This window comes from Elephas maximus, chromosome 2 (assembly GCF_024166365.1).
Source record: "Elephas maximus indicus isolate mEleMax1 chromosome 2, mEleMax1 primary haplotype, whole genome shotgun sequence".
Taxonomy (NCBI): Eukaryota; Metazoa; Chordata; class Mammalia; order Proboscidea; family Elephantidae; genus Elephas; species Elephas maximus.
In genome coordinates, this window is record NC_064820.1 from 95,404,331 (window position 1) to 95,416,384 (window position 12,054).

Genomic DNA, 12,054 nt, shown 5'->3' on the forward strand with positions numbered 1-12,054 from the left:
TTTTAAATAAAAATTACTTAGACAATCAGAGATATGTGAGGCAACATACATCATAAAGATTTAGAGAAGAAATAAGCTTTCTAACTTCAACATTTATTTTTTGCCATGGAAGTAGTTGTTTATCTCCTATTTTTCTTACGCCCAATTGGGAGTGGAATATTTATTAACTATGTGTTTTGCCCATTTATGGTAATTAGCTTTTCACTTAACCCATAGTGAGGGATCCCCTTAATGTTCAGATAAGAATGCTCATGAATGGTAAATAATTTTAAAACAATAACAACTATAAAATGTTATGAGAGCTTGGACTTCTCCCGAGCTGTTCTGTATTTGAATTATTGTCCTTAGTTCTCTTATTAAGTTACCATCTTCATGTGGTTCATAGTAGAAAGGTTCCTTCTCATTCACCCTGCAATCCAATGACCTAAAAGAAAATACTCAATTTTCTAAGTGCTTACAAACATGCTAGAAGGCCTTAGCCTGTCCATGACTGACTACTGAAAAGGCTGGACTGACTTGGAGAAGGCCGTGTGGCCAAAAGCCAGTTGGCTCCATCACTTGGAAACCGTATGATCATGCACAAGTTACTGAAACTCTCTATGCCTCCGTTTCCTCATCTATAAAATGTAGATCATAAAGTGCTAACCCCAAAACTTTGTTATGAAAATTAAATGAGCTACATGATGTAAAGCACAAGGCTGGGTAAGTGAAAACTTCAGTAAAAGTTGTTGTTGTAGCTGCCTTCGAATCAGCCCCTGACTCATGGCAGCCCCGTGTGCAATGGAATAAAACACTGAGCAGTCCTGCACCATCCCCATGATGGGTTGCAGGTTGGACCCTTGTGATCCGTAGGTTTTCATTGGCTGGCTTTTGGAAGTAGATTTCCAGGCCTTTCTTCCTGGTTTGTCTTAGTCTGGAAACTCTGCTGAAACCTTTTCAGCATGATAGCAACATACAAGCCTCCGCTGACAGACGGGTGGTGGCTACACAATGGCCAGAAATTGAACTCTAGTCTCCCACATGAAAGGGGAGAATTTTACCACTGAACCACCAATGCCCTCCAGTAAAAGTTAGCTGTTATTATTCTCATGCGAAGAATTTCCACTTATATACCATTAACTTTTTCAGTCACCCACACTGGGGCTGTCATAGCAGAAAGAAGTAGGTCCTCAGAGAGGTGGGAGTTGGTTCAGGGTGAGAACTGCTCTTGGATTTTAACTTTGAAAATGTAGAGATTTCTTCAGCCCTGAAGCCCCATGACTTAATAGGTATATTGTTGTTAGCTGCGATCAAGTCACATACGTACAATGAGATCAGACTGTTGTGATTCACAGGGTTTTCATTGGCTGATTTTTCTCAAGTAGATTGCCAGGCCTTTGTTCCTAGTTTGTCTTAGTCTGGAAGCTCTGTTGAAACCTGTTTAGCATCACAGCAACACAAAAGCCTCCACTGACAATAGGTGGTAGCTGCACTTGAGGTGCATTGGTCAGAATCGAACCCAGATCTCCTGCATTGAAGGTGAGAATTCTACCACTGAAAGACCAATGCCCATTAAAAAAAAAAAAAAAAGACCATTGCTGTAGAGTTGATTCTGACTCATAGTGACCCTCTAGGACAGAGTAGAACTGCCCCATAGGGTTTCTAAGGAGCACCTGGTGGATTCGAACTGCCGACCTTTCAGTTAGCAGCTGAACTCTTAACCACTATGCCACAAGGGTTTCCTTAATAAGTATAGGTTGCTTTGTTTCCCTTTTACAAGCATGGTGTCTCTAGGATACTCTCAGCCTTCCTTTGTTGTTTTTGTTTTGTTTTTCTGAGCAATGCTTCCTTATACTTGTTAGCTGTTTGGTTGCTGAAAAGGCACTGGAAACTCCAAGTCCATCCCCTTTTCACCCTGGTTGACCTTTGGAATGCTGTTGTCAGCCAAGAAGACATTGATATCTTCAGTCTCCTGCTAGCTTGAATTCTTTAGGGCAGAGCCTGCTCAGATTATCTCCTGATGTCATTCCAAAATGTCTGATGGCCATCTATGGCAACTGGGCTGGGCAGAGGCCTGCGGGGATGGGGGAACCCATGGAATGCTTAATGAAGCATTCTGTTCAAGAGAGACCTAGAGGTGGTTCCATAATGGACTCACGATCCACATTACAGCTATATCTAAGGGAGTGTTTACCACATCTTCAAAAACAGAAGCCATAGACATTTTGCTTTTTTGATTTTAATAAAGTCCCATTTGGGATGTTTGTGATTCCTATTGATTTCTTGGTTGGGATAAAGATACATTATGGAAAAAAACAGCTCAGGGAAAGTTAATTAAAAATACTGTGTCTTGTACTCATGCTGCTTCTTAACAGCACCAAGTTAAGATGAAAAACAAACAAAAACACAAACCCGATGCCCTTGAGTTGATTCTGACTCACGGTGTCCGCATGGGTTGCAGAGTAAAGCTGAGCACCACAGATTTTTCTTGGCTGTAATCTTTACAAAAGCAGGTTGCCAGGACTTTCTTCCAAGCACCACTGGGTAGCTTTGAACTGCCAATCTTTTGACTAGTAACAGAGTACAAGTTGTTTGTGCCACGCAAGGACTTAAGACAAAAAGGGTCTGGAAATAAAGGAATGACTCTACCCCACTGCAAAATGCCCCTTGTTTAGTCTATCTTTGTAGGTAATTTTCCAAATGACAGTATTCTACGTAACTGAGGGCTTGAAAAACATTATAAAACTTTAGTTAATCAAGCAGGAAAGATCATGTATAGACTTATATGCTTCCAACACATGATAGTTCTATACATATTTAAATACAGGAAGATATATAATTATATCCATATTCTAATTTGCTAGGAGGAGAAAGAATTTTCATTGTTTGGACTGCAGTCTCTAAATTATTTTGCAATATGTTGAGAATTAAAAGTAAACTGCAATAAAACTTTTAAATTAAAGTAAGTAATTAAAACTGGTTTATTTTACCCCAGTATACTAGTTTATTGAGTCAAAGACCCAAACCAGACAGGACTAATTTCCTATAGGCTATTAATTTTTAAAATTAAATTTGTGGTGTAAATCTTTTTAACATTAATAATATCATTACTATCTATTGTATTTAAAGTGTATGTACAAAAGTGATATTATCTTACTTAGAATGTGTATTGGTATAAGTTCTAAGTGCCTAAGATGTCTAAGGCGAGGACTAAGGTGTACCTGACCCAACCCATGGTATTTTCAATCACCTCTTATGTGTGCAAAAGCTGGGCAATGAATAAGGAAGACCGAAGAAGAATTGATTCATTTGAATTACGGTGTTAGCGAAGAATATTGAATATACTGTGGACTGCCAGAAGAAATAACAAATCTGTCTTGAAAGAAGTACAGCCAGAATGCTCTTGAGGAGCAAGGATAGCCAGACTTCGTCTCATGTACTTTGGGCACGTTATCAGGAGGGACCAGTCCCTGGAGAAGGACACCATGCTTGGTAAAGCAGAGGATCAGCGAAAAAGAGCAAGACCCTCAACGAGATGGATTGACGCAGTGACTGCAACAATGGGTTGAAACATAGCAACGATCCTGAGGATGGCACAGGACCAGGCACCTAACAACACCAACAAAAAGTGCCTAGTATTTTATGGCCACATACTATTTGTCATAATCTATATTAATTGCTTTATAAACTTCATCTCTTTTTATCCAAACAGCAATAACAATCTTCAAGACAGGTATTGCTCTTATCCCCATTTTACAGATTTTGAAAACTAAAGCTTAGAGAGGTAGCATTTCCTGCCCAGGGTTGTAAGTGCTACTCAGGACATGAAACTAGGTTTGTTTGTTCCCAGATACTCTGCCCTTAGTTGTGACGCTATACTGCTTGCTCGTACTCATAACCTTTGCTTCCTTACGGTGATAATGCGAGCAGGAGATGATACAATCAATATAATTCCCCCCCCAGAAAATATTTTAGAAATCCGTGGCTGAAAGTATGTGATCCTCTTCAGTGTAGACATTTTAGGAGGTAATTTTCTTAGTAATGTTTCCTTTGCCCGAGCCTATTTAGAAATTTCCTTAGGGATATGCTATAGAATCTATTAAGGAAAAAAAAAAAAAAAAAAAAACATTATTAGGGATGAACTTGTTCCCAAAAGTAAATCCAAATCAAATGTATTGAATAATGTTCTTGGTGAAAACTAAGATGTGATTATAAACAGCATATTTATTTAATCGCTGGCTCATAAATTTGACTAATAGCAGATACAAAAGGAGAAATCAGGGTATCCCTGGTATGAATGTATGTCCTTTAAGGAGACAGCTTTAAAAAATAACATTTATAAGAAATTGAGTAATTTTTTAAAATGTTAGTTTTACTAACTAATAGTTACATGTCACATTTAAAAGCAGCTCTGGTGGCGCAGTGGTTGAAGAGCTGGGTTGCTAACCAAAAGGTTGGCGGTTCAAACCCACCAGGGAGAAAGGCGTGAAAGTCTGCTTCCGTCAAGATTACAACCTGGGAACTCCTGTGGGGCAGTTCTACTCTGGTCTATAGAGTCGCTGTGAGTTGGAATGGACTTGACAGTAGTGGGTTTGGTTTTGCCACATTTGAACAGCATGGGAAATGTCCTTTTCAAAGAGTGTACAGCAGGCAGGGGAGGATAAATCAGAGATCCTGGATTAGAATCTAGGCTCAGATACTTAATAACCATTTGACCTTAATTTTCTCAATGTTTTTTCTATAAAATGGGGAAGGTGACAGAACTTATCCATAATTATAATGCTGCTGAGAAAAGGACATGAAATTCTACTTCTATAGCCATGTACTGCCTGGCATATAGAAAATCCTCAATAAATGTTAGCTATCATTATATTATTCTACTTTCAAGGAGTATCCCATGTCCCATACATACATTTTCTATCAGGTTTGATGCTTCAAAGCAATTTTTATTTTGATAGAACATTTGATATTTAAAATAAATATAAGACATAGTTAGGATAGTATGTTGATTAAACCAGTATAATACCAAGAAGTGTTACATTTTTTGTTGCTACTTAATATTATTTAAGTCAGTGGTCCATATAATATTGTTTTCAGAGAAGCTTTTTGTGTTTATATTGAGTTTTTATCAGATTTATGAAAATAAGTATATATCCATTGCCCAGCATAAGGCTCCAAGATTTTATTTTTTAGTTACCACAGACATCTTCTAAATTGCTTATTGATTAAAAAATCTTATACTTAAATCTATGGAATTTAGCCTAAATATGTAGAATTCGTGGTTCCCCAGTAAATCTGAATTTTTAACTCATTTGGAATCAACGATACTATCCATGTAGTATAGGCAACATTGTAAAGTTGCTGGAGCTTGCCTTTGCCTTACCTCCTTCCCTATACTCACCTTGAACATGCCCTTCTCCCTGTCTGGCATGCTGCACTTACTCAGCAGCAATTTTAAAAATCAATGGCAGCTCTTCATTAAGTGCCTCTACCTCCTCAGGGCCTTCCACGGATATGACCCACAAGGTCCTTTCATTCCTCAGCAGCCCCTTTATGTTCCAGAATTCTCTTGACTATGTTCTCTCTGAGAAGCCAGCCACTCCCAACAACCTAATTTATGCTACAGTATCAATGTGTTACTCCTTTAAATGAACCTCTCTTTAAACTTTCTGAAAAAAGTTCATAATCCAAAGGAGTGTCTATGATCACACAGATTCCAGGCCCTGCTGTGTTGGTCAGGAGGCATTTTAGGGAGGACACATGTCTCGAGTCAGAACCACTGGCACCCACTTCATTTGCCAACATATGAGTCCCTGGATGGTACAAATGGTAAGCGATCAGCTACAAGCTGATAGGTTGGTGGTTCAAACCCACCCAGAGGTGCCTCAGAAGACAGGCCTAGCAATCTGCTGCCGAAAGGTGACAGCCTTGAAAACCCTATGGAATAGTTCTCTGCACACATGGGGTCTCCATGAGTTGGAATTGACTCTATGGCAACTAGCAACAATAACAGGTAAGCCTTGGGTGTAATCAGATTATTTCTCCAGAAATATTTCAAAGGAAGTATAAGAACCCTGTGAAGAGAATATGTGATGCTTCCTGGATGAAAGGAACAGTTTGGAAGGGCTGGGGAGAGGCAGGACTAGAAGGCAAATAGCATTCTGGCGCTTACCTTCTCTGTGAAATTCTAGGTAAAGCATCTACCTGTGTGGCATAGTGGTTAAAGAGCTTGGCTGCCGACCAAAAGGCTGGGAGTTTGAATCCACCATCTGCTCCTTGGAAACCCTATGGGACAGTTCTACCTTGTCCTATGTCGTTGCTATGAGTTGGAACTGACTTGATAGCAATGAGTTTTATGTGCAATGTTGGAGCATTAAAAAAAAAAAAAAACCTTTTTAGATACCTCCCAACTTTCCACAGTGGTAAGCCTGTAAATATGGAGCACCATATCAAACTGAATGCGTTTTACATTAAAAATCACCACTCTGAAGGGATTCGGAAATAAAGAAATAGGATTGTAAGCCAGTGATTCTGAATACTCTCTAAAGAAGACTAAGTGAGAAATGGAAACCCTGGCGAAGTAGTGGTTAAGAGTTACAGTGCTAACCAAAAGCTCGAGAGTTCAAATCCACCAGCACTCCTTGAAAACCCTATGGGGTAGTTCTCTGTGCTATAGGGCTGCTGTGAGTCGGAATTGACTCGATGGCAATGGGTTTGGATTTTTTTTGGAAGTGAAAAATAGAAGAAAGGCCTGGCAATCTACTTCTGAAAATCAGCCACTGATAACCCTCTGAATCACAACAGTGATAGCTGATCATGGGGATGGTGCAGAACTGGCAAAAGTTTCGTTTTCTTGCGCATGGAGTTGCTATGAGTCAGGGGCCTGACTTGATGGCAGTCAATAACAACAGTAAGTAAGGAACATTATTACTTGTTCCTTTTGACTCCTTTATCAGTTAAAACCTGTTGCTGTGGAGTTGATTTCAACTCATGGTTACCCCATGTGCACAAAGTAGAACTGTCCACCATAGGGTTTTCAATAGATTTATTGCTTTCTTTTTTCCATTTCTTGGGGCTTATTCATCTCTTCCTTACTTTCTTTCCTGCTCTGTCTCTTTGTTTTCATGTGTAAACTCAGTTTACACACACACACACACACACACACACACACACACACACACAGAAAACTGACTATGAACAATTGTTGTTGTTGTTAGGTGCCATCGAGTCGGTTCTGACTCATAGTGACCCTGTGTATAACAGAACAAAACACTGCCTGGTCCTGCGCCATCCTCACAATTGTTGTTATGCTTAAGCCCATTATTGCAGCCACTGTGTCAGTCCATCTCATTGAGGGTCTTCCTCTTTTTCGCTGACCCTCTACTTTACCAAGCATGATGTCCTTCACCAGGGACTGATCCCTCCTGACAACAGGTCCAAAGTATGAGAGATGTAGTCTCACCATCCTTGCTTCTAAGGAGCATTCTTGTTATGCTCCTTCCAAGACAGATTTGTTCATTCTTCTACAACACCACAATTCGAAGGCGTCAATTCTTCAGTCTTCTTTATTCATGGTCCAACCTTCCTGTGCCATAGGAGGTGATTGAAAATACCATGGCTTGGGCCAGGCACACCTTACTCTTCAAGGTGACATCTTTGCTTTTGAAAATTTTAAGAGGTCTTTTGCAGCAGATTTGCTCAATGCAATGCGTCCTTTGATTTCTTGACTGCTGCTTCCGTGGGTGTTGATTGTGCTTCCAAGTAAAATGAAATCCTTGACAACTTCAGTCTTTTCCCTGTTTATCATGAGGTTGGTTATTGGTCCAATTGTGAGGATTTTTTTTTTTTTTTTATGTTGAGGTATAACACTGAAGGCTGTGGCCTTTGATCTTTATCAGTAAGTGCTTGAAGTCCTCTTCAATTTCAATAAGCAGGGGTGTGTTATTTGCATAATGCAAGTTGCTAATGGGTTTTCCTCCAATCTTAATGCCCCGTTCTTCTTCATATACTCTAGTTTCTCAGATTATTTGCTCAGCATACAGATTGAATAGGTATAGTGAAAGGATACAACCTTGACACACGCCTTTCCTGACTTTAAACCACACAGTATCCCTTTGTTCCGTTCGAATGGCTGACTCTTGATCTTTGTACAGGTTCCTTATGAGCACAATTAAGTGTCTGGAATTCCCATTCTTCACAGTGTGATCCATAATTTGTTATGATCCACAGTCCTGTGCCTTTGTATATTCAATAAAGCACAGGTAAGTGTCCTTCTGGTATTCTCTGCTTTCAGCCAGGATCCGTCGGACATCAGCAATGATATCCCTGGTTCCACATCCTCTTCTGAATCTGACTTGAATTTCTGCCAGTTCCCTGGCTGCAGCTGCTTTTGAATGATTTTCAGTAAATTTTTACTTGTATGTGATACTAATGTGATATTAATGATATTGTTCGATAATTTCTGCATTCGGTGGGATCACCTTTCTTGGGACTAGGCATAAATATAGATCTCTTCCAGTCAGTTGGCCAGATAGCTGTCTTCCAGATTTCTTGGCATAGACGAGTGAGCACTTCCGGTGCTGCATCCGTTGGTTGAAACATCTCAGTTGGTATTCTGTCAAATCCTGGAGCCTCGTTCTTCACCAGTGCCTTCAGTGCAGCTTGGGCTTCTGATTACCTCAGTGCTTTGGAATGTAACATTTTTTTTTGTTTCATAAACATAGGATATTAAAACATTTTTTTCTATTTATCTCAATCGCTTGAAAATATTAACAAAACATTTCTAAACAATTGATTATGTGTGCTGTAGACAATATTGTCACAGAAGTATTTCTAAGATTATTTTTATTATCAAACCACTGTAACTACTCTGGTCACGAGGAGGATTAGCTCGCAACAAATAAGCCATATGTTTATATTGTTTATGTAGTGTTTGTGCAGAACTTACGTTGATGCTTCTTCACATTCTCACCTCACCCTTACGTAGCTGTGAGGTTGTAGTCTGTGTAGCCTATGGCCACAAAATAACTTGCCTCCAGGAGAGTAACACCTGTGATTTTCCTCACGTTATTGCTGGGCTGTTATATAACCTCTTAAATTCTCTAGGTCAGGGATGATTGAGTATTCTAAAACTTTGTGAATATGTATGAATACATACTTCTCATAATAAGTACTGTCCATGATGTTTTTTATGACTTCCCTTAAGAGTCACTTAAAGCCTTTTTTTTTTCATATTTCAAGATGTTTTATTTAGTGCCTTAGACTCAAGTAGAACTTGAGTATGATTTTGGCTTTTCACTAGTATTAGATGAACCTTATTATTTGCCAATTCACATAAAAATGATTAAAATAAGTGAGCTACTTAAGGATAATTATATCAGACAATAAAAAATCATAATATTATTCTAGCAGATAAGACATAATTAACTCTAACGCAGCCCACATCCCTTTGATCTCTCAGAACCTGGGATCAAGTGCTGGCTTTCTTGCTACAGTAGAGCAGGAGAAGTGACCCTCTTAAAGAAAAGAAGGCTCTTGAGAAGATGCAAACAGTTTGGGGCAGAAAATGGTTTGTCAGAGTGCCCTAGAATCTATTAAAATGCAGATTCCTTGGCCCCACCTCAGGCCCACTGAATCAAAGATTGGGAGTCTGCATTTTAATGGACAGCCCTGGTGCTGCAGTGGTTAAGTGGCTCCTAAACCAAAAGGTCACTGGTTTGAACCCACCATCCACTCCGTGGGAGAAGGATGTAGCAGTCTGCTTTCATAAAGATTACAGCCTTGGAAACTCCATAGGGCCGTTCTGTGCTGACCTGTAGGGTCGCTATGAGTTAGAATCGACTGGACAGCTATGGGTTTGGTTTTGACCTGATGTAAGGACAAGCATAGGATCCACAAAGTCCTTTTATTTCCATAATCTTTTTGTTGTTAGTTGCCGGGGAGTCGGCGCAGATTCACGAGGACCGTATGTACGTATAACAGAAGGAAGTGTTGCCCGGGCCTGTGCCAACCTCATCAGTTTGGTATATTTAAGTGCACTGTTGTGACATTAACTTTCAGTTCTCTGCTATTCATTACTGTTTTCTCAAATAATCTTAAATTTTATGGAATGTTTAAATTAGTGAACACCTTTCAAAAAAGTAAGAATGAGAGTTCAAAATGATATAGAGTTTTATATTGCCTGTCTTGGTTCAAATTGTAAATAAAAGACATGCCACATTGTATTCAGACCACTGTAAGAAAACATAAAGCAATAAAAGCCAGTTGCCATAGAGTCATTTCCGACTCACAGTAACCCATGTGCTTCACTGTGCTCCATGGGGTTTTCAATGGCTGAATTTTCCAAAGTAAATTGCCAGGCCTTTCTTCTGAGGCACCAACCTTTTGGTTATACTTGCATCACTCGGGCTCCAATTAAGAAATGCGGAAACCCAGTTCTTTCAAATTTCTGTACAATTCTTCATCTTTACTTCTATGAGGGGTAGCCCTTATTTTTTTCTTGAAAGGACTATGCTCTTTGGATCCTTGCGTCTCTGCAAAACCTGTAAAATGGGCTATGGATTCGGGGACCTCTACCACTGCTGACAACTGACCCACAAACACGTTCATGCTTCAGTGACTGCCAACTTGTAAGCCTAGGTTACCTGCAACTAGAGCTGGCCCTTGTTACTGGTCTTGATCCCTTGAGAAATGTAGCTTTACTTTCAATCAATACAAATGTTTCTATGATCTTGGTAATTATCTCCGTCTACTAAGCAATCATTAACGGGCCTTCACAACATTGCCATCTTAGACGACATGGCAATCCATATTCCCAGTCCTTTGGTGGTGTTGTTGGGTGTTGTGGAGTCGATTTTGATTCACAGCAAACCCCTGTGACACAGTAGAGCTACCCCATAGGGTTTTCTAGGCTGTAATCTTTAAGGGAGCACATCACCAGGTCTTTCTCTCGCAGAACCAGGTGGGTTCCAGCCACTAGCCTTGTGATTAGCAGCCGAATGCTTAACTGTTACACCACCAGGCATCTCTCCCCAGCCCTTTAACCTGCTGTCGTTAACCTCTCTGGGATCCAGATATTTTTTAACAATTCAGAATAGGGATTCTCCCATGTGCCTGTTTCTCATTCCAATGCTTTTCCGACATGAACAAACATATCCTCATGCTGGCTACAGAAGTGTGTGTGGTGAATATGTTTTTAACTTAAAAAAAAAAAAGTCTCCTATTTTATAGAACCAAAATATTTAATGACCATTTAGTCCATTCTGTCAACTCAGACCTATACTGTATACAAAACTATGTGCGATAATACAATTTCGAGGGTGAGACCTTATATGTTTTGTTACCAAGATATCTAAGTGGAAAAAAATATGGCCAGTTGGTTCAGTAGCGTATTGCAGAGTGACTTTCTTTTGCCCGGTGATTTCACAGGCTAAATACTGGTGTCAGTTTTAATTATTTGAAATGCCTACAGGGTGGGCTGCTGATAGCAGTAGGGAGCAGGCAAGGCACTCTGTTGTAGACAGGAACCCATCAGTATGGTTCAGCATCCTTTTGGGGCTTTTTCACACGAAGCAGAAGAAAGACTTTCTATATATAAAAAAATATATAGGATGACTAAAACTTCTATTCCTATTTTGCACATTACCCAGCAAAAGTCCTATCCATGCAGTAGCCTCACAGAGGGTAAATGACTTGCTTCCATCATGAAATTATTTAGCAGTAAAGCAGAGGCTAGGATTCAAATTTTCCTACTTCTGCCCTGGTGCTTTTTGGACAGCACTCTTCAACTGTAAAGAGAAAACATCTATGATCTTTCAAAAGCAGACAATGGACAAGTAGTCACTTTACTGAAGTCCCTTTGATGATTCAGGGCGGTATTTGAACTTATTTGAAAGTCTGCTGCTTTTGCTTTGACACCTCTGTCTTTCATAATTGTTAAAATGGATGTTATTTACTGATTATTTTGCTTGTAATTAATTTACATATTGTTATTGCATATTGTGAAATGGTTTGCTGATTAATGACTAATGTTGATTTGGACTACATGTAATGGAATAAGCAAATACATTTATAAAT